The following is a 23,924-nucleotide window of genomic DNA, read 5'->3' on the forward strand; positions in this document are numbered from 1 at the left end:
AAGTTGAAACAAACTGATTGTTTTGTTTATTTTTATTGTTTTGAGCTCCTGATAGAGAGGTGAGGTAAGAGCAAAAAGTCTCTCCTATATGTGTGCGAAAGTGACTTGTAGATAAAGTGTTTCCCCGATGAAATACACATAACACATTTCAATAATACGGCACAATGAACATTGACCAAAAAACTAGCAAATCTTAAAATGGATTTACTATATGTGTATATACATATATACTTATCTATATTAGAAAGATGAATATTGCAATATTGCATCATTTCAAATCACTCAGCTCTACTGGTGGAGTGTGGCAGGCAGGAATGTCTAACCCCAGTTTGTTTTCATTTGTATAACATGATTTAACAATCTGATATTTGTGTTGTCCTACTCCAGGTGTAAAAGAAACATCCTCTTCAGAAATCCAGGAGACTTCTTTAACTTCTCCAGGTTTTCAGGAAGACCAGGACCTATCAGAGACCTTTTGATAAGGTAGGCTCTGAGTACCACTCATCTGTTTTCTTGGGGCTTCCCTTCCAGTTGCCCAAGTTCAAAACAAACAAACAAACAAACAAACAAACAAACAAAAAAGGTTTATTAAGTCAAAACAACAGACACATGGAGAACCAGATACGACTTTTATTAATGATACAGTTACTATCTGAGGACACTGTTTCAGGCTGTGGCAAACAATAGGCTTCTTGACATTTCACCCCAGCCTTAGGTAGATCTACCCATCTGGTCTGGGCAGCTGCAGGCTTCCCTCACATGGCAGCCTGGCCTGTAAAATGTCCAGTGTGGAGCAGCAGGCTCGAATACATCTCTAAATAGCCTGCCCTCAAGATGAACGTGAAGAGAACGGGTTAAACTATTACTGACAAAACCTTGCTCTGCTCCCACGTTCACCAATCAGATACATAACTCTAATGACCAAGGGATGGCGAGAGTGAAAGGAACAAAAAAGGCCAGGCCAGGTAATATAATGGAGTGTCCTTCACATGGAAAAAATAGCAATAGGGAATAAGCATTCTTTCCTAAAACCACAGAAGAATAGGAGTGGCCTGCCAACAGAAGGGGCTGCATCAGGATTCTCTTAACCTAGTAGCATGCCTAGAGGATTCCTCCTGGTGATGGAGGTGGCCACGGCGCTGGGACTTCTGCTGCTTTAGGACATAAGCTAGTTCTAGGCAGATGCCTCCTGGGTGATGGGGGCGGCCGCAGCCCTGGGACGTCTCCTGCTTTAGGATGTAAGTCAGATTCTAGACAGAATTTTTTTTTTTACCAACTGCCTGTTACAAGTTATGTGTTTTTAGAGTCACAATGAACATGTTGTCTTTATTGTCATAGAGCAGATATATGGTAGACCACTAGGGTTTGTGAGTATAGCTGTTTTTAGAAGCCATTAGGTACAGTATTTCTTTTCTTTTTATTGGATTTATTAGGATGGCATTGATTCATACAAGTATATAGGTTTCAGGTGTACAGTTCTATACTACGTCATCTGTATATTGTGTTGTGTTCACCAGCAAAGTCAAGTCTCCTTCATTCACCATTTATTCCCCCTTTACTCTTTCTACCACCTCCCATATGGTAATCGCCATACTGTTGTTTATGTCTATGAACTTTTGCATGAATGGACATGGAGAGCATTGTGCTTAGTGAAATAAGCCAGTCAGAGAAAAACAAGTACCATATGATTTCACTCATATGTGGAATCTAATGAAGAAAATAAACTAACAAGCAAAATAGAAACAGACTCAGAGACAGAGAACAAACTGACAGCTGTCAGAGGGGAGGAAGGATGAGAGGCTGGGTGAAAAATGTGAAGGGATTAAGAAAAAAACACACACAAATCATGCACCTATGGATGAGGACAGTGGGGGGGGTAAGGGGAGGGGGTGGGGTGGGAATCCGGTGGAGGGGAGCTAAGGGGGGAAAAAGAGGAACTGTAATAACCTGAACAATAAAGATTTATTTTTTTAAAAACGAAAAACACACACATCGTAGACAGAGTGATTTTTTAACTCTCAGGCATGCTATCATATTATTTTGTACAGGAAATAGTTATCTAGGTAGTAAGTGAGCTTAGCGAACTCCTCCGTGGGAATTTGTCATTGTAATTTAATAAATCATCTATGTCACTTGGATTTATTTGTTGGCAAAAATAAAACCAGGGAAAGAAAACATATTAAAAGTATAGAAAAAAGAACCCTAAGCTTGAAGAAAAGTAAAATAATAGACTTGGGATGGAACCATGTACCAAGCTAAGCATATGAAGCTGGCCTTGGGGGCGGCGCCCACTTAATATCGTCAATTGAATGATGCCTCTAGAATAAATGAACTCAGCTCCTTTCATATCTGTGTCTCATCATCTGGGATTCAAGATCGTGCAAGAAAAAAAAAAGTGTTTTATTATTTTAGTCATTTGATGTGGTCAGATTTTGGTGATTTGCTCTCCGCTTGGTTATACTAAAGTAGCAAAGGGGAAAAAATATAATGAATTGGGAAATTTTGTCTTCTGTAATGGAAGGGAAATCATCTGGATTTACCACTCACCATGAATACATATCATGGGGAAGACTCAATCATCAACCATGAGACAGAGCTATCATCAGAAAGGAGGGCTCTATATTTGATATTATTTAATACTCACTACCTTGTTATTTATATGATATATCACCTATTAACACCAAGTGATCCACAAAAATGTGTGGATTACAGTGCCATTTAGAGAGTTTCTTATTAGCAAAGGTCTCTTGTCTCTATGTCAAGGTGCTGCTAAATAGATCAATTTAAAAAAATTGACACTCAAATCCTACACTTCTGCAAGTTATTATGTTAGCTAGAAAGTACAGTTGAATCTATAAAGGTCCTGATCTCATCTTGTGTTCACTTTGAAAGAAAGGGACTATTCCTTGTCACTCAACCTCTGCCTCTGCCTGGGATGTGGACGACTTCAGGCATTCAAAATTGGAGCCTGATTTCTCCCATCTATTCCATTCAAGTATGGAATGGAAGCACTTTAGACTTGAAATATATGCCTAATAACCAGTATTGTCATCTTGGTAATGAGGGCCTAAACCTGTGCTTTAACTAATGAAGCCATATAAGAGGAATGGAAAGGGAAATATAGTCACTAGGAGGTGATCCCAGGGAGGAGCATGTCGAGTGGACCAAAGACATTTCCGTGCCTAGACTGGAGATGATATAGAAGGGTTTGGGAGTCAGGGAGTATGACCATAAATGCACAAAATGGGGACCTTGCTTGGCATGCCTACTGTTGTCTGTGAGGTATGAATTAGAGATAAATGGGGCAAATAGGTGATCTGTTTTCAGCTTTAGAATTGTAAGCCATGACTTTCTTCTGCTAGGACGCCAGACTAGGTACCCAGCTACAATTAGATCCTGGGGGAATTAGCTAGTCCCCAAGGAGAAATCAACTAGGCCCCAGATGAAAAATGTTATACTGAAAGAGAGAAGAAAATAAAAAGTAAGGAAAGAGAGAGGAAATAAAAAGACTGGGACTTCCTTGGGGAACCAAGCCTCATAATCTTTCACAAAACAAAGACTTTTCAAGCAGGATAATGTGGTCTTAGGTCAATCAACCAAAGATGTGCTCATTGTTGCTATTTAGTTAACATTAGTTGATCATATGATTGGATAACTAATTAAATTAATTATGAATATATGAGCCTATTTTCCCAAACATGCATGTTTGTTTTCTATATCAGAATGAGTTCATGATAATTTGTCTCTTTTCTCTTATACTCAAACTCTTACAACATCATTTTTAGAATATTAGGAAACCAAAATAAAAAATAAAGAAATACGGGTAATATGACTAAGCTATGTCCACCCCTAATAGATCTTTCCTAAAGAATTTTTCTCAGAAGTTCCAAGCTATCTGAGTTCTGGGCATCAACAAATCACAGCAACATAAAATCAGATCATAGCGGAAAACATTCTAACTTTAATTGTGTTTGGCGTGTTGTAAAGTTTCTAATCATATTTAGAATCAGCTAGTAAAAGGAATGAAGAACAGGTTCTAGAGCAGCGGTTCTCAACCTGTGGGTCGCGACCTCTTTGGGGGTTGAAAGACCCTTTCACAGGGGTCACCTAAGACTATTGGAAAACACATATATAATTACATATTGTTTTTGTGATTAATCAGTATGCTTTAATTATGTTCAATTTGTAACAATGAAATTGTGGGTCACCACAACATGAGGAACTGTATTAAAGGGTCACAGCATTAGGAAGGCTGAGAACCACTGTTCTAGAGGAATGTTTGCATATCCAGGGAAATTTTCCAAGAACCTTTAGCAAAAGTGTATTAACATCTTAGGAGAGATCAGAATCGCAACCCTCCTTTGATGAACTATCACAGCTCTTCCCCTTCTGTTGTGCGTAAGCCATGTGGGATTTTTGTCCCATTTAGAATTGTTATCCTAATATGAATTGGCTCTATCAGTACTTAACTTTATTTCTGACTTCTTGCTAAAGGGACTGAGAATTATTGCCTTGTAAGGGGTGATTAAATGAACAGAGAAACATAATGGAACATGTAAGGTTCCAAATTGCCTTGTTGGTTGGGTCTAGTTCGTATATAAGAGGCAGACCTCTACATGGTTAAATAGTAGTGGCTATTCCTTTATGATTGACATTTTTATTTAGGGACAGATAGAATTCCACTTGTTTCTGGAAATATATCTATAAATTAGAGCCCCCAGTGTGTAAAATGAGGTAGGTAATTTCCAATGAAACAATATTATAGCCCCAATCTAAAAAGAACTAAAGGAACAGTTGCTATTATCACATCCACGGGAATTTTTGATAAAAAATATATATAGCTTTTTCCAGTTCGGGTTGTCTCTGAAATGTAGCTATATTGGTAGTGACTGAAACAGTTATTAGATCTGATTCATAGAGTTCTTGGTAATAGAAAAAAACATGCCACACTCCCATGACTCAGGCCCTGGTTAACAATCCTCTGTACCATAAATCTGATGTGGCTCTAGTCAGGGACATCTCCAGCCCTATGGGATGCTTCCTCCTCGCTCTTTAAATTAAAAATTGAATTAAAACACCCAGTAGTTGCAAGCGTATAAAGAAAGAGCATTTTTTAAAACTGCCTTTGAGTGAGTATAACATGGTGTAACCCTTTTGGAAAGCAATGTGCTATCAAAAAATCTTTGAATGTGTCTTTCCCCTGACTTAACATTTCCTTTTCTAAGATTTATCTTGAAGAAATCATTAGACAAAGGAATGGAGATATATATATATGACTAATCGTGGGAGCATTGTAAACAGTTACAACATATGGAAAAACTTAAATACCTGAAAATAAAGGACATGCTTTAATGCCGGGAGCCAGTCCATCCTTGCTGTTTCAAAGGACCTGGCATATATGGCATACTGTTCTTAAAATGTTTGCTCACCTTCTTGGCACTATGTGTTTTAACCAAGGTCTCCTCTCTGAGAAAGGTTGTTTCCCCAGGTAGGGATTTTTTTCCCCGAAGTCAGGGAGGGGATAAAACTCCTTAACTAAGTGCCAGGCAGGTAGTTAATCACTTTAACTACAAACAATCATGCTTAAGCTACATAATCTTTACTCCCTGGAATGGAGATAAGAAACGCCCTAACCTTTGTAATAGAGATTGATAGGATTGAATCAACTGGTATAAATACAGATGTAACAAGACAGCAAGACTCAGAACTCAGAAGACAGAACGAAGAAGACAGTTCCTACACAGAACTAGAGACAGAAGAACTTCGCTGGAGAGAACATGGCAAAAGATCCTGGACTGAACCTGACTACAGAAATGGGCAAGAGAACCTGACTAGAACCTGGTGACAGAACCTGGCTGGAGAACCTAGCAAGAGAACATGGACACAGAACCTGGCTGGAGATCTGAGGCAGAACCTCTCTGGAGATCATGACCAGAACTTGGCTGGAGATCCTGGCTAGGCTTCTGATCAACTGAACGCTGTCTCCGTGTCATTCCTTCTTCGCCGACTCCATCCACACCTTTGGGGACCCCTGGACCTGCTGGGGTTGGACTCCGCACTTTAACATGGCCTATTGGTGTGATAAAACACTATGCAGTCATTCGTAATGATGCTGTTGCTCTATTTGTACACATGTGGAAGTATATTTACAAGATGTTATTAATTTAAAGACCTGGTTGTAGAAAATTAGGTACATGCGATAGCAATAATTTATATATTACATACTAGAGGCCCAATGTACAAAATTCATGCAAAAGTAGGCCTTCCTTTTCCCGGCTGCCAGCACCGCTTCCCTCTGGCACCCAGGACCCAGGCTTTCCTTGCAACCCCGGCTTCATCCGGAAGATCATCTGGAAGTATGTCTGGTCTAATTAGCATATTACATTTTTATTATTATAGATAGTATGCACTTGCTTGTGTAGAAAATATATGAGTCATGGAATTATGGCTTATTCTTTGTATATATTCTTTTTAAAAAAGAAATAGATATGTAAGTCTATAAATTGAGAAAATAAAATAAATCACAAACGAACAGTTCTTCAAAGGACAATAGATGATGTGCTGCACCAGCACGGCCAAGGGTGAACGTGAGGAGGGGTGGTGAAGGATTGAAGAAAAGACAGACAAGAGAATACAGCTGGGGCTTGGTAGATCTCCTGTGCCTGGATGAGACCACAAAAGACCCAGCCTGAAAGCAGATGCTTTATTTTATAGTCTGATTTAAACAAGGGTAAATTAACATGTATACAAATGTTCTTGTTTTGGCAACACTTGCTGCACCTCCCACAACCCATTAGCTACTTAGGAAGGAATTAGGGAGGGGCTACAAGGTCAGGCTTAATTATGCTGGGAGAGCTCTGCCCTCCAGGCTGGGACCTGTTTGTGGCCCTGCCACAGGTCAGCCCGAGGCTTGACCCTAGAGTCCTTCCCTACAAGATGACCCTCTGACTTCCTTAAAAGCCACACCCAATACTACCTCTATATTATCCATGCTGTTTTCACTCCAGAAGCAGGCCTTGAAGGAGATGGATCTGTGGACTGATGATGTTTTTCTGGGAATGGGACTGAGCTATGACTCCTATTGTCCTAGTTTATAACAGTAATAATATCTTCTGCCTGCTATTAAAAGTCATAGAACTGAAGTGCCAGAATTTCTAAATAATATGGTAAAAAGTATGGGGGGGAGGGGCTCAACACTAATACGAATTAAACCAGTTGATCATTATTTTAATCCTCACTTGAGGATATTTTTCCATTGATTTTTAAAGAGTGTAGGAGAGAGACAAAGACAGAGAGAAACATCAATGTGAGAGAAACACATGGATTGGTTGCCTCCTGCACGAACCCCGACCAGGGGAGGAGCCTGCAACCAAGGTGCCCTTGATCAGAATCGAACCCAGGATTCTTGGGACCACAGGCCAACACTCTATTCACTGAGCCAAACCAGAGAGGGCCATTTTTAAATAGGACTAAACAAGAAGAATGGGAGATATAATTTTCAATGCCAGGGCAAGGGATTGAAAAGAAACATTGAAGATAGTTGTAAAGGAAAGACAATAATATATGTGCTTCTCAGCAACAAAGTAAAGCCGGAATTACTTCTGGTGTGGTAGGTGCTTGAGGCTCACAGTGAGGACAGTGACAGTCTCACAAGTCTGCTATCCTATAATATGCAAAAGAAAGGGCGTAGGGAAGGCACCAGGATATTACTTGGGAGACCTTGAGCCATTGTACAGCTATTATCAGGACTTAAGAAGCAACTAAATCCTGAAGTCAATGCCCATCAGGCTAAGACCCCTACCCTTTCACCCAGACTTTTTCTAAGGTCTGTTAGAGACTTTATTTTTCATATTTATTTTTCCGTTACATTTGACATTCAATATTATATTAGTTGCAGCTGTACAGCACAGTGGTTAGACATTTATATAACTTATGAATTGGTCCCCCATAAGATCTGCCCCCACCTAAGGCCATATATGGTTATTATAGTATTATTGACTATATTCCCCATGCTGTACTTCACATCCCTGTGGCTAATCTTTAACTATAAATGTGTACTTCTTATTCCCTTCACCTTTGTCCTCCAGCCCCCAACCCCTCTCCCATCTGGCAAACATCAGTTTGTTCTCTGCTGTATCTGTGAGTTTGTTTCTGCTTTTTTCTGTTCTTTTTTTTTTTTTGGTTCCAGGTTATTGACTTCACCCCTTGTCCTAGAATATTGGGACTCTCCCATACTGCACCCATGGAACAGTTCATGTCCCCATGGTAAAGAATGGGTCCTTGATACTCAAAGCTAGGATGGGAGCAACCCTGTAGCTCTAGGTCCCCTGGAAATTGCTTTTCACTTAGCATTCTTAGATGCATCCATGTTCGTGCCATGAAAGCTTAGGAATGTCTCTTTTTTAAGAGGGTTGGAATCAGCCTGTTTGTGGAGGAGTCTACTTATTTCAGTCTATTTGTTATTACTATGATCATAAAAATAATGGCAGGTAACAGTAACAGAGGAAGAACTTCCTATGCATATAATTGGAGCTAAGCCTTTTCTCAGTGAATTATCTCAGTAAATCCTCACAGCATCCTTTCTACCTCACGTGAAAGATAAAGGCACTGAAAGGGAAGGAGCTAAGTAATCTGTTTGAGGTCATTCTAATAGAAAGGAGGTGAGCATGGCATTAAAATCTACACAGCGTGATTGAAATATTCTTAAGCATTGGTAGTGCTTCTGACTCTGTGTGAAACAGAATACATTATAATGTTTATTTATAATGATTTGTTTAAAGTAACAATGATCATTTTAAAAGACTGACATCAAATATAGTCAAACAAGATGCTCACAGGACTCAGAATTTCAACTTTTCAGATTTTTTGGAATAACAAAAAAAGGAAGTGAATGAGGAATCCCACTGTTCCTCTTTAGATTTCTCCATTTGCCCTAACCAAGGGATGCATCTATCTATACTAATAAAAGGGTAATATGCTAATTAGATTGAGAGACCTTCTGGACAAAGCCATGGTGGCAGGGCTGAGGCAGAGGAGATTAGGGGTGATCAAGCCAGGAGGGGAGGGCAGTTGGGGGTGATCAGGCTGGCAGGGGGCCAGTTGGGAGCAAGCAGGCCAGCAGTGGGGGGCAGTTGGGGGCGAGCAGGCCAGCAGGGGGGGGGGTGCAATTTGGAGTGATCAGGCTGGCAGGTGGAGTGGTTAGGGGCCATCAGGCAGACAGGCAGGTGAGCAGTTAGGAGCCAGCGGCCCCAGATTGTGAAAGGGATGTCCGACTGCCGGTTTAGGCTCAATCCCACAGGTATCAGGCCTAAACAAGCAGTTAGAGATCCCCCAAGGGGTTCCAGATTAGAGAGGGTGCAGGCCGGGCTGAGGGAAACCCCCCCCCCCCCCGTGCATGAATTCCATGCACTGAGCCACTAGTGGTAAATAACAAGATATGAATGAACTCCATAGTTTTAAAAGGGAAAGACACCCATAAGAATATAGCACATGGTCATAGTATTGTATCTGAATGTGGAAAGGCATGCTCTAAGTATGTTTCACATGCTTTCCAAATGTGTGTCAAATACTAGTATGTTGTATTTGGCACACATTTGGAAAGTGGGTGAAATGAAAATTACCTGCTAAGTCTCAGCTATGCCACAGTGATTTTAGCTGAGAATGCTTAAGAATAAAATAGACAGGCCATTTGCAGTTCCATTTGTACATGATCTTGTTTTCTCTCTATGCAAGATATTCCTTCAAGAATGTCACTGTCATCATTGAGTACTCGCTCATTCATTCAATAAATGTTTATGAACATGTACACCTGCCACAGAGCTAGGCATTGGGGTTAGGCAGGTGAACAAATGTCTTCTTCAGTGGAGGAGAGCAGGGACACACCCTAAGAGCTTAATATCTTAATAGTATATGGTAGCAATGAGAGGAACAGATGCACATTAACATAAAGATCTATACACTTGCCCACGTATACACACATGCTGTCTTGCCACACTGCAGGAGGGAAATATCAATCACACTGAAGATATTAACAGAATGTCGGGGTGGCTTCCGCCTCGATGGCAGAAGATTTCATGGATAAGTAGTTTTGAAAAGTTTGGTTAAAAAAAGTGACAGAATAAAATATGGTGGCACAGAATATGGAGACGTTTCCTATTTTGACACAAAGGATCTGAAGAGATCTCAGTTTTCTTAAGGATTATAATTTGAATTAGGAAACAGGTCAGTTGAACCCTTTATTGGAGGATTCCATATCAGAATTGATGTGAATGATTTTCAGCATATTTCTGAGTCTAAATGAAACAAAACAAAATGCCCTCTCCAGATACTTTCTTTGGAGTCTGCAGTCTTTTATATGATACTAGAGTCTCAGTGCATGAAATTCTGCACTTAGGGGTGTCCCTGAGCCCGGCCTGTGCCCTCTCCCAGTCTTGGAGCACTCAGGGAATGCCCGACTGACAGCTTAGGCCCATGAAGAGTGGGCCTAAGCTGTCAGTCGGACATCCTTAGCACTGCCGTGGAGGCAGGAGAGGCTCCCGCCACCACTGCTGTGCTTGCTAGCCATGAGCCTGGCTTCTGGCTGAGCAGTGTTCCCCCTGTGGGAGCACAGTGACCACCAGGGGGCAGTTCATGCATTAAGCATCTGCCCCCTGGTGGTCAGTGCACATTATAGCAACTGGTAGTTTCACCGTTGGGCCAAAACCGACTCTCCGACATCCCCCGAGGGGTCCCAGATTGCGAGAGGGTGCAGGCCAGGCCGAGGGAACCCACGATCAGGGCCAGGGAGGGACATGGGAGGTTGGCCAGCTGGGGAGGGACCACAGGAGGGTACCAAGGCATGTCCAGCCCATCTCTCTCAGTCCCGATTGGCCAGACCCCAGAAACAAGCTAACCTACCAGTCGGAGCATCTGCCCCCTGGTGGTCAGTGCATGCCATAGTGACTGGGCGACCAGTCTGCCCCCTGGTGGTTGGTGCACATCATAGTAAGCAGTTGAGTGGCCTTAGCATATCATTAGCATATTACACTTTGGCCAACTGGATGATCGGACACTTAGCATATTAGGCTTTTATTATATAGGATGGTATGTAAGTATTGTACTTAATTCTAATAAATAAAAGTAAACCAAAGTCCTTTTGAACGCTTTGGCTTTAGATTAAACTGGGTAAAGGCCCCAGTTTCGTTTAATAATTTTAAACTTTAAAAAAGTTACTTCTCTCATCTTTAGGTCCTTTATCAAAGGAGGGTTACTGAGTCAATGCATGTGAAAAACTAACACACTTCCAAAATGTAGTACACATTCATTAAATGTAAGCTAGGTTCTTATCAATAAATCCTCTTTACTGTTTCACTGAGAAGAAGATAACATGAGAGTCATGCACACACCGATTGACACGCTGTAATATGCTAACTGGGTTTTTGCTTCAACAAAATGAGTTTATTGAGATATTACCCTCGCCTAGAATTGGAGCAAGTGATGTGGAGCAGTGATAAACATTGGAGAGTCCTACTGCCAGGCTGTCAGCATCTGCGAGGGACCATTTTCAACTCCCCACCATGGCTAACTGGGAGTCCTGACTTATTCTTTATTTCTCTTTCAATTCCTAAGAAAACCAAGGATTGCTAACGCATTCTTTGGTCAACAGGAAATATTTCAAAATGCCTCTGGCACAATGTACTATTGAAGCAATTCTGCACTTCAAAATATATTCCTGTTAATAAAATATGTTTACCTTCATGAACATCTGCTCCTCACAATGGGCCTGTGAGGTAAGCCTAGGGCTGTAAAGAGGGAATGGGGAGCTGTTGGGAGGAAACTGGCATTTCAAGGGATTTAATGAATTGCGTACAGGGCTAGTGAGAAAGCAGGGATTTCTTCTGCATTTGTTTGCCTCCATATAGAATGAATGAGTCAACTGTTTACCTTGAACCCCAGGCAGGGCCAGCTTGGAAAGAATATGAGTAAAATTTTCAGCTTCTTTCAAACCACCTTTTCCCTTCTCTAGTCAAATATAATTTCCTGCCTCTTCTGGGTTGCTGGACATCCATTAAGATCATACCTCTCCCCCTTCCTTCTCCTTTATTTACAGACAAAAATAGTCTATCCCACAGTGATAATTACTGGAGTAAAATGTGGTCTATCCACACAATGGAATATTATTTGGTGATAAAAAGGAATGAAATACTGGTATGTCCTATGACATACATGAACCTTGAAAACATTATGCTCAGTAAAAGAAATAAGACCCAGAAGATCACAGATGGCATGATTTTATTTATAGGAAATGTTGAACATGAAAATTATATGGTCATAGTTCTATATCAATTTGAATACAGATAGTGAATCTGTAGAAACAGAAAGTAGATTAGCAGTGGCCTAAAGCAGGGTGAGGAAGATGAGGAATGACTAATATGGCTAGGGTATTTCTTTTTGAGGTGGCAGAATATTCTAAAACAAGATTGTGGTATTGTTGCACAAATGTGACTATACTAAAAATCATGGATTTTCTACACTTAAATGAGTGAATTGCATGGCATGTGAGTTGTATCTCAATAAAACTGTTAACAATTATAGGAATGGCAAAAACTGCATTTGCATGTAACCAATATTTTGCATATATTAATTTTGCATATCCATTTAACCCTAAAAACTACCTTCTGAGGCTGATACCATTGTCATTCTTTTTGGGAAAAAAAAATAGATTTTATTGATTTTAGAGAGAGGAAGGGAGAGGGAGAAAGAGATAGAAACATCATTTATGAGAGAATCACTGTTTGGCTGCCTTCTGTACACCCCTCACTGGGGATTGAAGCCACAACCTGGGCATGTGCCTGACCAAGAATGGAACTGTGACCTCCTGGTTCATAGGTCAAAGCTCAACCACTGAGCCACACCAGCCCGGAGATAATATTTTTATTCTAATTTCTTATATGAGAATACTGAGAAAAAAAAGTCAATATTCTTTTTATTCCTCTTATAAGGATCAGTGTCATTACACTGGGCCCACCTAGATAATCCGGATAATCTCTCCGTTACAAAATCTTGACTCATTCACACCTGCAAGGTCTCATTTGCCACAGAAAGTGACAAAGTGACATATCCACAGGCTCTGGGGATTAGGATTTGGACATCTCCGAGGGGCCATTATTCAGCCTAACATAGTCACAGTGGTATTAAGTGGTAATGTAGAGTCTTCAATCCACGTTTCCCAAGAGGACATCCAACTCTTTTCTACTTTATCACGACTGTGTCATGTAACAGTGGCTGTGTATAAGCCTGTCTAGATTTCAAGCCCTTAGAGGGCAGGAAGTTTTACCTACTCTAGCAAATAAGTTTGTGTCGGGGGAGTGGGGAGAGGCTTTTTCTAAGAGGACAGGTAGAGTAGGGAAATTCAGTTTCACTTGTAATTTGCATCATTTCTCACTGGCAGTTGCCTCTTTGACCCTCCCTCTTGGTTAACAAAGCAGTGATGTAGATTTGCTTGGATCTCTTTTATTTGATAAATTCTGTTTCTAGCAGAAAAATACTGATCCCATCAATAGGCAAATCATTTAATAGTTTTCAAATAACAACTATAATTCTCAGCTGCTCCTACATGTGCAAAGACAAGTAGAGAACTAAGGCAGTAGCATGAATAATTTAAGCAATAAACCTCTCTTGGCTCAATTATCTGATTATTTCAACAAGCATCTGGATAGAATTTTAATTTATTATTCTCTAACTTTTTATTAGGTTACTTTAACATTCATAGGCATTGCCTTTTTAATGGCGTCTATTTCTTTTGTGTCCTAAATTCAATTTAACAAACATTTAATGGGCTACTAATATATGCCAGAAACTGTGCTCACTTCTACAGTAGCTAAAAAGACAGAGCATCAAATAATCTCATTCTCATGGAACTTTTGATCCCAACATGAGAGATGAAACAATTACACCAATAACTACACAAGACAGCAGAATGTAAAGGCAATTATTGAAGTACGAGAATTATGGTAGGTAGAGGGAGAAATATTAGTCAGCTGGAAAGAATTGCTGGAAACTTCTGGTAGGAGAAGTATGGGAAGCATTCTGGAGGATGGGTAAGAGTGGGAAAGGCAGAAGGAGGGTGGGGGACCTGGGATGAAATGAAACCTGGGAGCCACAAGGCCTCTGGTTACACTGGGGAACAGGGAACATACGCGATGGTCCCAAGAACTGAGGGACTGTTTATACCCAGCATGTAAAAGTCTCTAATTCATTCATCCCAGCACTCTATCTAGTAGTCTTCTACATGATTGTGGTGAGGGGATAATTAAGCATTGTCCAGAGATACTCCCATCTTCAAAATGGGGGTGGGAGAGGTGCAGGGGGTGGGACATGGGAGAAGGGATACTGCCATCTAGTGGGGAGAAGACAGGGATAGATGCTGCTAACATTCTACAACACATAGACCATTCCCAGCCCCCGCCATAAGAAAGAATTTTATCTGACTCATCTAACCCCAAATGCCAACAGTGCTACAGTTAAGAAACCTTGCAATAGCATTATGAGGTTGTACTGTTATTTTTTTATGTTAATTATAAAGAAATTTAGGTCTTTTGAGATTGCAAGTCTCACTTGACATCAATCATTAAATAGTAAATGATAGAGTGAGGTTAGGGCCACATTATGGAGAGCGAGGAATGTGGATATAATCAAGTAGCTAATGATATTCTCTGTGGCTAAATGATAATGCATGTCAGGAGCTTGGTACAGTGCCTGACACATAGTAAGCTCTCGGTAGATGGCCCTGGCTGCTTTGAATGACAGCTGGTGTTACCAGCGATGCACCAGCTGTGAGTGGAGAGGGAGAGATCAGGGCTAAGAGATGGTCGGGGACAAGGGCAGAGTGTTCAGAGCCGAACTGGTGTGACAGCATGTGGAGTGTACAGAAAGGGACACACACACGAAATGTTACCCACGGAGGAACCACAGAGCTGACAAGTGGATGAAGGTGTGGGCGTGCGTCAGGGAGAGTTCTGAAGACGGCTCTGGTGTTGAACATGAGAAACTAATTTTCACCTCACTGCCATGATGTGAATGGCTGCCATGCTGGGATTTATTATACTTCCTTAAAACAGACAATCTGAGGCCCAGAAAGGGAAAACAGTTAGTTCAAGGTTACACCACAGTTTAAGATTTCTTTAGAAACTTAGGGAGAAGAAAAGTTCGACTTTAAAAAAAAAATACAATAACTAAATATAGAAAAAGTAAGGACTAAACAACATCTTCTTTGATATGCTTCCAAAAACAGCATTAACATTCATTTTGCTATCTATTTGTAGAGATGAAAGTAACTTTAATCTCTAGTCAGGCATCATGGCTGAATGAGATACCCAAGAAGATTTCCTAAAGAGTGAGGGTCTGTTTTCATTGTCATCCTTGTTGCATTATTAGGGGATAGCAAAAAACAAAAATAAAAAACAGAGCTGGCTGGCCAGCTAACAACATGTGGAAGGGCAGAGAGAGAGGATCCGTGGTAACTGAAAGGTGGATATATTTATTAATAATAGAAAATAACACTAATAATTAATGGGTGCTCATCAGATGCCAGCATCTGTGTTATTTCACATGTGTTATTTCATTTTAGTCCTCATTACTGTGTGGGATAGATATGACTAGCGATAGAAATGGTCTTTGAGGCTTAGAGAGGTTACTTGACTTACGTAAGGTCACGCAGCTAGGAGGGAGTGGAGGCAATATTCAAACCTCAGTATTGGACTCAAGTGCCCAAGTTTTATATAATATTTTATATTATAGATAAAAGTTAATGCATAAATTCTTCCCTTTGTTGTACTTGACAAAATATAAATAAGACTGGATGCATAACCCTACCTAAGGGTGACTATTGTGAGAGGAACAGCATGCCTCCTTCTCAACTCTCAACTGTGTCTTGTTCTCAGGGCTGTGGTTGGCTTGCAAATCTAACTTTTACCCCTTTGGCTCTTCTGTCAAAAATTTGAATTCAGCATCTTCTCTGGGAATTCTGAGTAGAGAACACAGCCATGACACAGGAAGGCAGGGTTCCTGCCCTCATGAACAACACATTCATGCAGAGGCAGATAATAATCTATATATATAAAAGCCTAAGTGACCCTTACAAACAGTTGACCAAACAACCAGTTGAAAAGTTGCTATGACATGCACTGACCACCAGGGAACAGACACTCCATGCAGGAGCTGCCCACTGGTGGTCAGTGCGCTCCCACAGCCAACCTCCTGCAGTCCCTCCCGCCCCGGCCGGCTGGCCCCAATCAGGACTGGCCCTGATCAGCCCTGATCACCAGCCAGGCCAAGGAACCCCACCCATGCACAAATTTGTGCACCAGGCCTCTAGTAGTAGTAGTAGTAGTAGTAGTAGTAGTAGTAGTAGTAATAATAATAATAATAAAAGACACTCAGATAAGACTTGTATACAAAATTAAAATAAAGTGATGTGATAAGCACTAAGGTACTTTGGCAGCCTGGAAAAGGTGGCCTGTCTTAGGAGATCAGAAGGAACAGTGCCGCCTAAACCGGTTTGGCTCAGTGGATGGAGCATCGGCCTGCGGACTGAAAGGTCCCAGGTTCGATTCCGGTGAAGGGCATGTACCTGGGTTGCGGGCACATCCCCAGTGGGAGATGTGCAGGAGGCAGCTGATTGATGTTTCTCTCTCGTCAATGTTTCTGACTCTCTATCTCTCTCCCTTCCTCTCTGTAGAAAATCAATAAAATATATTTAAAAAAAAAAAAAAAGAAGGATCAGTGCCTGCAAAGGGAGGAAATGTACAGGCATAGGGAACAGGTGTTTCCAAGACCCTACTGTCACACAGAAAGCAGGCCTGGATGGCTGGAGAAACTAAGGCGCAGGAGCAGGTGATGCACGAATAAGGTTAAAGGATGGCTGGGAGGAGGCTGATGCCAGGAAAAGTAGGATTTCCTAAGTCAATATAAGGAATTTGCTTTTGTTTTTGGTACAAGGAGATGTCTTAGTGTGGATCATATGCTCTTTCTCCCAGGAGCCTACTGTTGCGATGGTTAGAGTTTGGGGTAGAGAAAAAACTCGATACCCAAAACAAAATAAAACAGAAAGTTCATAATTTTGCCTTGACTTTATCAGTTAATATTTCATGTGAATATGGGAGGCTAGAGAGCTCCCAGACTCTTTCAGTAGCTTCATTTATCTCTGAAAGACACATTTCTGACACTTCAATCAATCAGTGGGTGTCATTAAACTGCATATTGTGTTGCAAGAAACTTTCTTCTTGATTTCCCTTCTCTTTTTGTTCTCAGGAAATTAATTCATGTCATTTCCATTTGAGATTCTGTGGCATTTGATGGTACAGGCACTTAGAGGCACCTTCCTAGGACTTGAAGCGTAGCTCAGTGTTATTGCTTTTCAGCAGCACCTACCATCAGGCCGCTCAGGACCCTGAAGTTACATATGAAAAGTGGCCTGACCCAGGCCCACGGACCTGGATGCAGGGTCCTCCAAACTAGTTGACTTTGGTGAGTGATGCTGGCAATTTGGTTTCTAACGTTTTCTCCCTGTTGTCTTTGGCTGTGAAAGGAACATTGGAGGGAATGTTTGTAAGACGTCGTCAATTTCACTTTAGAATTTTGCTCTCTAAACAACGGCTGTGCTTGGAAACCTTGGGAACTTTTTTTTTTACAGTCATAGTCTGAGACAACTGACTTGTTTTATGAAAGGTTGAGGAATGTCAATCACACCATCCCGTCGATCATCATGAAGGCACTTCTCCAGGTAGACATATTCTGATAAAAGCGTCAAATTGAAGAGTCCAAAGGGCACCTCAAAGGCCACCAGTCCAGCAGGTCCCAGAGTTAACACCTTTCCTGTCATCAAAATGAAAACATATGCAGTGGCTCAATAGTGCTTCCAACTTTTGGTTGTGCCAGATATATACATTGTAAAGCATTATTAAATACAAGTAGAAAAGGAGGTATAGTTGTAAAAACACAGGAAAGAATTAATCACAAATTGAAGATTTTTACTTTTTTTTTCACTAGTTAACAGGACCACACCACTATACCGCTCATACTCATCTCATTTTGCTAAGTGAACCAATGGAAATGTAACTGGGATGATATCTGGGAACTCCTTACCTCATCTAAGCCTGACTCAGAGACCCAGCCATAGCCTGCAGCCTGTGCTTGAGCGACTCCAATAGGGGCTACAAAGCAGCCCCTGAGAGCTTAGTTTACAGGAAGTGCTTTGTTACGTTGATTGGAAGTTGTGTATAGACTCCACATGCTCTCACACACACATGCACACACGAACATATGAACAAACAACAAACATGCAAATTAACAAGATTTTGTAGATTCTACCATGACATTTCTTACACTGATCTTCCTCTCTCCAACCCCAAAGCGGCTGCCTTGGTTTGGGTCCCATAACCTCCACAGTTTCATGGTTTCCTCATTGCTCTTGTATGTCTAGTTTTCCTCTTATCCTCTAATCCATCTGCAAATTGCCCTTTGTAATGTCTTGTGAAAACCACACACTTATCACGTTATGTCTTTGCTTAATATAGCTTTAATGATGCTCCATTACTTTTTGGATAAACTCTTTAAAAAAAAATTCCTGAGTCTGGCTTTATATTAAGGTCCATTTCTTGGCATTTCACCTCCTTCTCTGCTATACACTCCCCTTAAGCTCCAGCCCTAAAGTATTTGCGGTTCTCCTAAAGTACCAACAAGGAGTATATGTCAAATTCAAACTCAGGGCTATGCAATGCCCAATGGGCTGCTCTGTGTTCTGTCCTGGGATCAAGCAGATCCCCTCTGAAAATACACTAACCCTTTCCAAAAAGTGTAAGCATCACTGAAAAATAACGAAAAGTTACTAATACTTTGCCCAGATGTAGTATACATAACTCCCTGAAATCGATACTCAATAAAAATTTGATAAATAAATAAATGAGTCAGATTAGATTGAACTCAATTGTTTAATAGCACCTATACACATTTTCTTTTTTACTTAGTATCTTTCTTCCTGGAGAAGGGAAGCACCTAACATTGAGGCCTTAGGCATGTACACAGAAGAATGAAAAAAGGAAAAGATACAGAAAGGGTGGATGGGCCTCTCCAAGGATAAGCTTTGTCCCAATATCATAATGTGCCTCCCTCTAACCCTAGACGTAAAAGAAGCAGAATTGAGAATAAAAAAAGTGGTCTTTTTATGTAGCTGCCAAAATCAATATGAATAATAGCAACAGCAAAAACCATTGAGGAATCATTCATAAGAATGAAAGTAAGAAATCACATTTCAGTGTAGCATAATTCTTTTCTGTACACTTTCATTACTTTTTTACAACTTTATTAAGTCATAATTGACATATAGCATTGTGTAAGTGTAACCTTAAATTTAAAATGTGTTGGTACACATATACATTGTAAAATGATTTCCACAGTACAGTTAGTCATCACCTCCATCATCACATACTTCTGTGTGTGTGTGTGTGTGTGTGTGTGTGTGTGTGTGTGTGTATGTTGAGAACACTTATAATACACTCTCTTGGCGACTTCCAGGTGTATCATACAGTATTGTTAACCATAGTAACCATGTTGTTCACTGTATCCTTGAACTCATTCATCTTATAACTGTAAGTATATAGTCTTTGGCCAGCATCTCCCTATAGTCTTCTCTCCCTCAGACCCGAGCAATCACCATTCTCTGTTTCTATGAGTTCTGCTTTTTTTTAGATTCCACATATGTCAGAAAATATAATGTTTGTCTTTCTCTGTTTGATTTATTTCACTTAGAATAATGCCCTCAAGGTCCATCCATGTTGTCACAATTGTTTTTCATAGCTGAATTATACTCCTATATACATATGCGTTTTCCTTCTCTGTTCGTTCTCTGACAGGCACTTAGATGGTTTCCACATCTTGGCTGTTGTGAATAATGCTGCAATAACCAGGGGGGTGCAGATATCTTTTTGAGATCCAAATATCATTTTCTTCATATATACCCAGAGTGGGATGGCTAGATTATATGGTCATTCTCTTTCTTATTTTTGAAAAATGTCCATTCTGGTTTCCCATCACCAGTGCACAAGGTTCCCTTTTCTCCACATTCTCTCCTACACTGATCTCTTGTCTTTTTGACAATAGCCATTCTAACAGGTGTGAGATGATATCTTGTGGCGATTTTGATGTGCATTTTCCTGATGATTAGTGATGCTAAGCATCTTTTCATTGTTCCTCTTGGCCATCTGTGGAAAAACAAGTATTTAGGTCCTTTGCAATGTGGCATAATTATTATCCAACTGAAAATGTGAACTTCTATAAAAATTCTTAAATTTTTAATAAAAATCCTTTCAGGAAGATAGTTAAGTGAAAGTCATAGTAAAATGTCAAGCACTCAATCACTTAAAAGTCAACAGTGTTCACACTGTTCATAAGAAAGACCTCAACTTCAAGATGCACCTCAAATTCTTCATCTGTCACAGGCATATTCATTTTATATTTCATTCTCTTATAAAACCCACACAGTTGTTGATGGTTTAAAAAGATCTTTCTAGTGAAGCCAAAGATTCTCAAACTCCTCTCATTTTAAAAGTTGACTCCAATGGTATTTCTTTTTTATAAAATTCATCTTTATCATTGAAAGTATTACAGATGTCCCCTTTGGTTCTTTTTTCCCATTGACCCCCTCAACCCCACACCTGCCCTTCCCAGGCCTTTACCAGACTACTATCTGTGTCCATGGGCTATGCATATAACCATATAACCATCACTCTCCACCCAACTCACCACCCTCACCTTCCCTCTGAGATTGGTCAGTCTGCTCCATGCTTCTATGACTCTGGATCTATTTTGTTCAACAGTTTATTTTGTTCGTTAGATTCCACATCTGAGTGAGATCATGTGATACTTATCTTTCTCTGACTGGGTTATTTCACTTCGCATAATACTCTCCAGGTTCATCCATGCTGTTGCAAAAGGTAAGAGTTCCTTTCTTTAATAGCCATATAGTATTCCATTGTGTAGATGTACCACAGTTTTTTTGTTTGTTTGTTTTGTTTTGTTTTTATCCACTCATCTATTGATGGGCATGCAGGCTATTTCCAAATTTTAGCTATTGTAAATTGTGCAGCTATGAACATAGGGGTGCATATGTTTTTTCTTATTGGTGTTTCTGACTTCTTGGAATATATTCCTAGAAATGGGATCACTGGGTCATATGGGGGTTCCATTTTTTTAATTTATTTTATTTTATTTTATTTTATTTTTATTTTGATAAATGTTCAATATGCTTTTCTTTATTTATTTGTTTATTTTTTAATTATTAAATCTTTATTGTTCAGATTATTACATTTGTTCCTCCTTTCCCCCCCCCAATAACTCCCCTCCACCCAGTTACAACCCCACCCTCCGCCCTCACTCCCCACCCACTGTCCTCATTCATAGGTGTGCAATTTTTGTCCAGTTTCTTCCCGCATCCCCCACATCCCTCCCCCACCCCTCAAGAATAGTCAGTCCATTCCCTTCCTATGCCCCTGATTCTATTATAATCACCCGTTCATTCTGTTCATCAGATTATTTATTCACTTGTTGATAGATGTGTATTTGTTGTTCCTAATTTGTATCTTTTTTCTTCTTCTTCCTCTTCTTAAAGGATACCTGTCAGCATTTCATATAATACTGGTTTGGTGGTAATGAAGTCCTTTAGCTTTTTCTTATCTGTGAAGCTCTTTATCTCACCTTCAATTCTGAATGATAGCTTTGCTGGGTAAAGTAATCTTGGTTGTAGGTTCTTGGCATTCATCACTTTGAATATTTCTTGCCACTCCCTTCTGGCCTACAAAGTTTCTGTTGAGAAATCAGCTGACAGTCGTATGGGTACCCCTTGTAGGTAACTGACTTTCTTTCTCTTGCTGCTTTTAAGATTCTCTCTTTGTCTTTCGCTCTTGGCATTTTAATTATGATGTGTCTTGGTGTGGTCCTATTTGGATTCCTTTTGTTTGGGGTTCTCTATGCTTCCTGGACTTGTAAGTCTATTTCTTTCACCAGGTAGGGGAAGTTTTCTGTCATTATTCCTTCAAATAGGTTTTCAATATCTTGCTCTCTCTCTTCTTCTGGCACCCCTATAATTCTGATGTTGGTACGCTTGAAGCTGTCCCAGAGGCTCCTTACACTATCTTCATATTTTTGCATTCTTTTTTCATTTTGCTTTTCCGATTGGATGTTTTTTGCTTCTTCATATTTCAAATCTTTGACTTGATTCTTGTGATCCTCTAGTCTGCTGTTGGGAGTCTGTATAATATTCAGTCATTGTATGCTTAATTTCCAGTTGGTCCTTTATCATAACCTCGAGGGTCTGACTAGATTTCTTGAGGATCTCACTACATTTATCGGCGGTCTCACCAGTCTTTTTGAGGGTCTTACTAAATTTATCGGCAGCTTCTAGCAAGTTCTTGAAACACCTTAAAAGTGTGGTTTTGAACTCTATATCCAGCAGTTTGCTTTCCTCCATTTCTGTCATTTGTGTCCTGTTTCATTGTCTCTGCATTTTTTATGCTTCCCTGTGTTGATAAAGTGGTTTTCTGTGCTAAGTGTCCTCTAGGGCCCAGTGGTTCAGCCTCCCCAATTACCTGAGGAAGACACTCTTGGTGCACCCCCTTGTGGTCTTTGTGCACAGTCTTGTTGTAGTTAAGCCTTGATTGTTGTAGGTATCGCTGGGAGGGATTGACCTCCAGGCCAATTGGCTGTGAGAATCAGCTGTGTCTTCAGTGGGAGAACTTCTGTCCTGAATCTCTAGGGAGGTGCTAATCTAACCTCTGCCTGAGGCTATCCAGAAAATGCCTCCGTGCAAGGCTTGTGAGGGGTGGGTCCCAGGGGATCAACAGGGTGGGTGGAGCGAGCAGTTATGGCTGCTCTCAGTCCTGCCTTCAGAGGCCCCGCTTCTCAGTGTCCCAGCAATTGCTGCAAGTACCTCCAAGAGAAAGCTGCCCTCGAGTTCCGACCAATGCCAGACAGTCCCGCTTCTCCCGTATGAGTCTGGGTCCCCAGAGACTCGCCCAGAACTGGAGCTCAGAGCCTGAGACTCCCTCCCGATTGAAAAAGACAACAGGGCCCTCACCTGCCAGCCTGCTCCGCATGTGCCTCTGTACCTTAGTATTTTACTTCCGCACTGCACCTCCTCTGAGTCTCGGTATGCTTTTCTCTTTCCTTCTAGTTGTAGAATTTCCACTCAGCCAGCCTTCCTGTGGTTCTGGGTGATATCCGTTCTATCTTTTAGTTGTATTTTTGAAGTCATTTTTTTTATTTTTTTGAGACAACTCCATACTATTTTCTACAATGGCTGCACCAGTCTGCATTCCCACCAGCACTGTACTAGGGTTCCCTTTTCTCCATATCCTCACCAACACTTGTCATTTGTTGATGTGTTGATGATAGCCATTCTGACAGGTGATACCTCATTGTCCTTTTAATTTGCATCTCTCCAATCATTTGTGACTTTGAGCAGGTTTTCATATGTCTCTTTATTGCTTCAATGAAATAATTACTTAAATATAAAAAGTAAGCACATATAAAGAAACTAGAGGCCTGGTGCATGAAATTCATACATGGTGGCAGTCCCAAGGCCTAGCCAGCGATTGAAGCATGAGCATCTGTCATGGAAGAGCAGGTCCCAGCTGACCTCTGGGACCTGGACAGCACCTGGGCCCCCAGGTCCCCACGTGCCCTCCTCCGCCTGAGTCATGGACCAGAGTCCTCGCACAGAGATGCGGTGAGCGTGGCCAGATGCCACAGGTTGGGGCACAGTATGAACCCACAAGGAGCCAAACCAGCCCCTGCTGTCCCAGTGGCTGCAGCCTAGCTCACCAGGAAGAGGCCACATGGGTGCAGAGCAGGCTTCTCGTGGGTGCCCAACACCTGAGCATGGGGCTTCCCCA

General features: G+C 40.9%; 1 protein-coding gene across 1 annotated transcript in view; it reads left to right on the plus strand.

Moving 5' to 3' along the window:
* The first annotated feature begins 403 nt into the window (after positions 1–403).
* The window catches only part of LRRC4C (leucine rich repeat containing 4C), a 174,944-nt gene continuing 151,423 nt past the window's right edge, over positions 404–23,924 (plus strand). The window contains exon 1 of the mRNA XM_036326155.1: positions 404–483. The gene's annotated coding sequence lies outside the window, so the exon portion shown is untranslated. The remainder of the gene's footprint in view (positions 484–23,924) is intronic.

Source organism: Myotis myotis, unplaced genomic scaffold, assembly GCF_014108235.1.
Source record: "Myotis myotis isolate mMyoMyo1 unplaced genomic scaffold, mMyoMyo1.p scaffold_m19_p_10, whole genome shotgun sequence".
Classification (NCBI taxonomy): Eukaryota; Metazoa; Chordata; class Mammalia; order Chiroptera; family Vespertilionidae; genus Myotis; species Myotis myotis.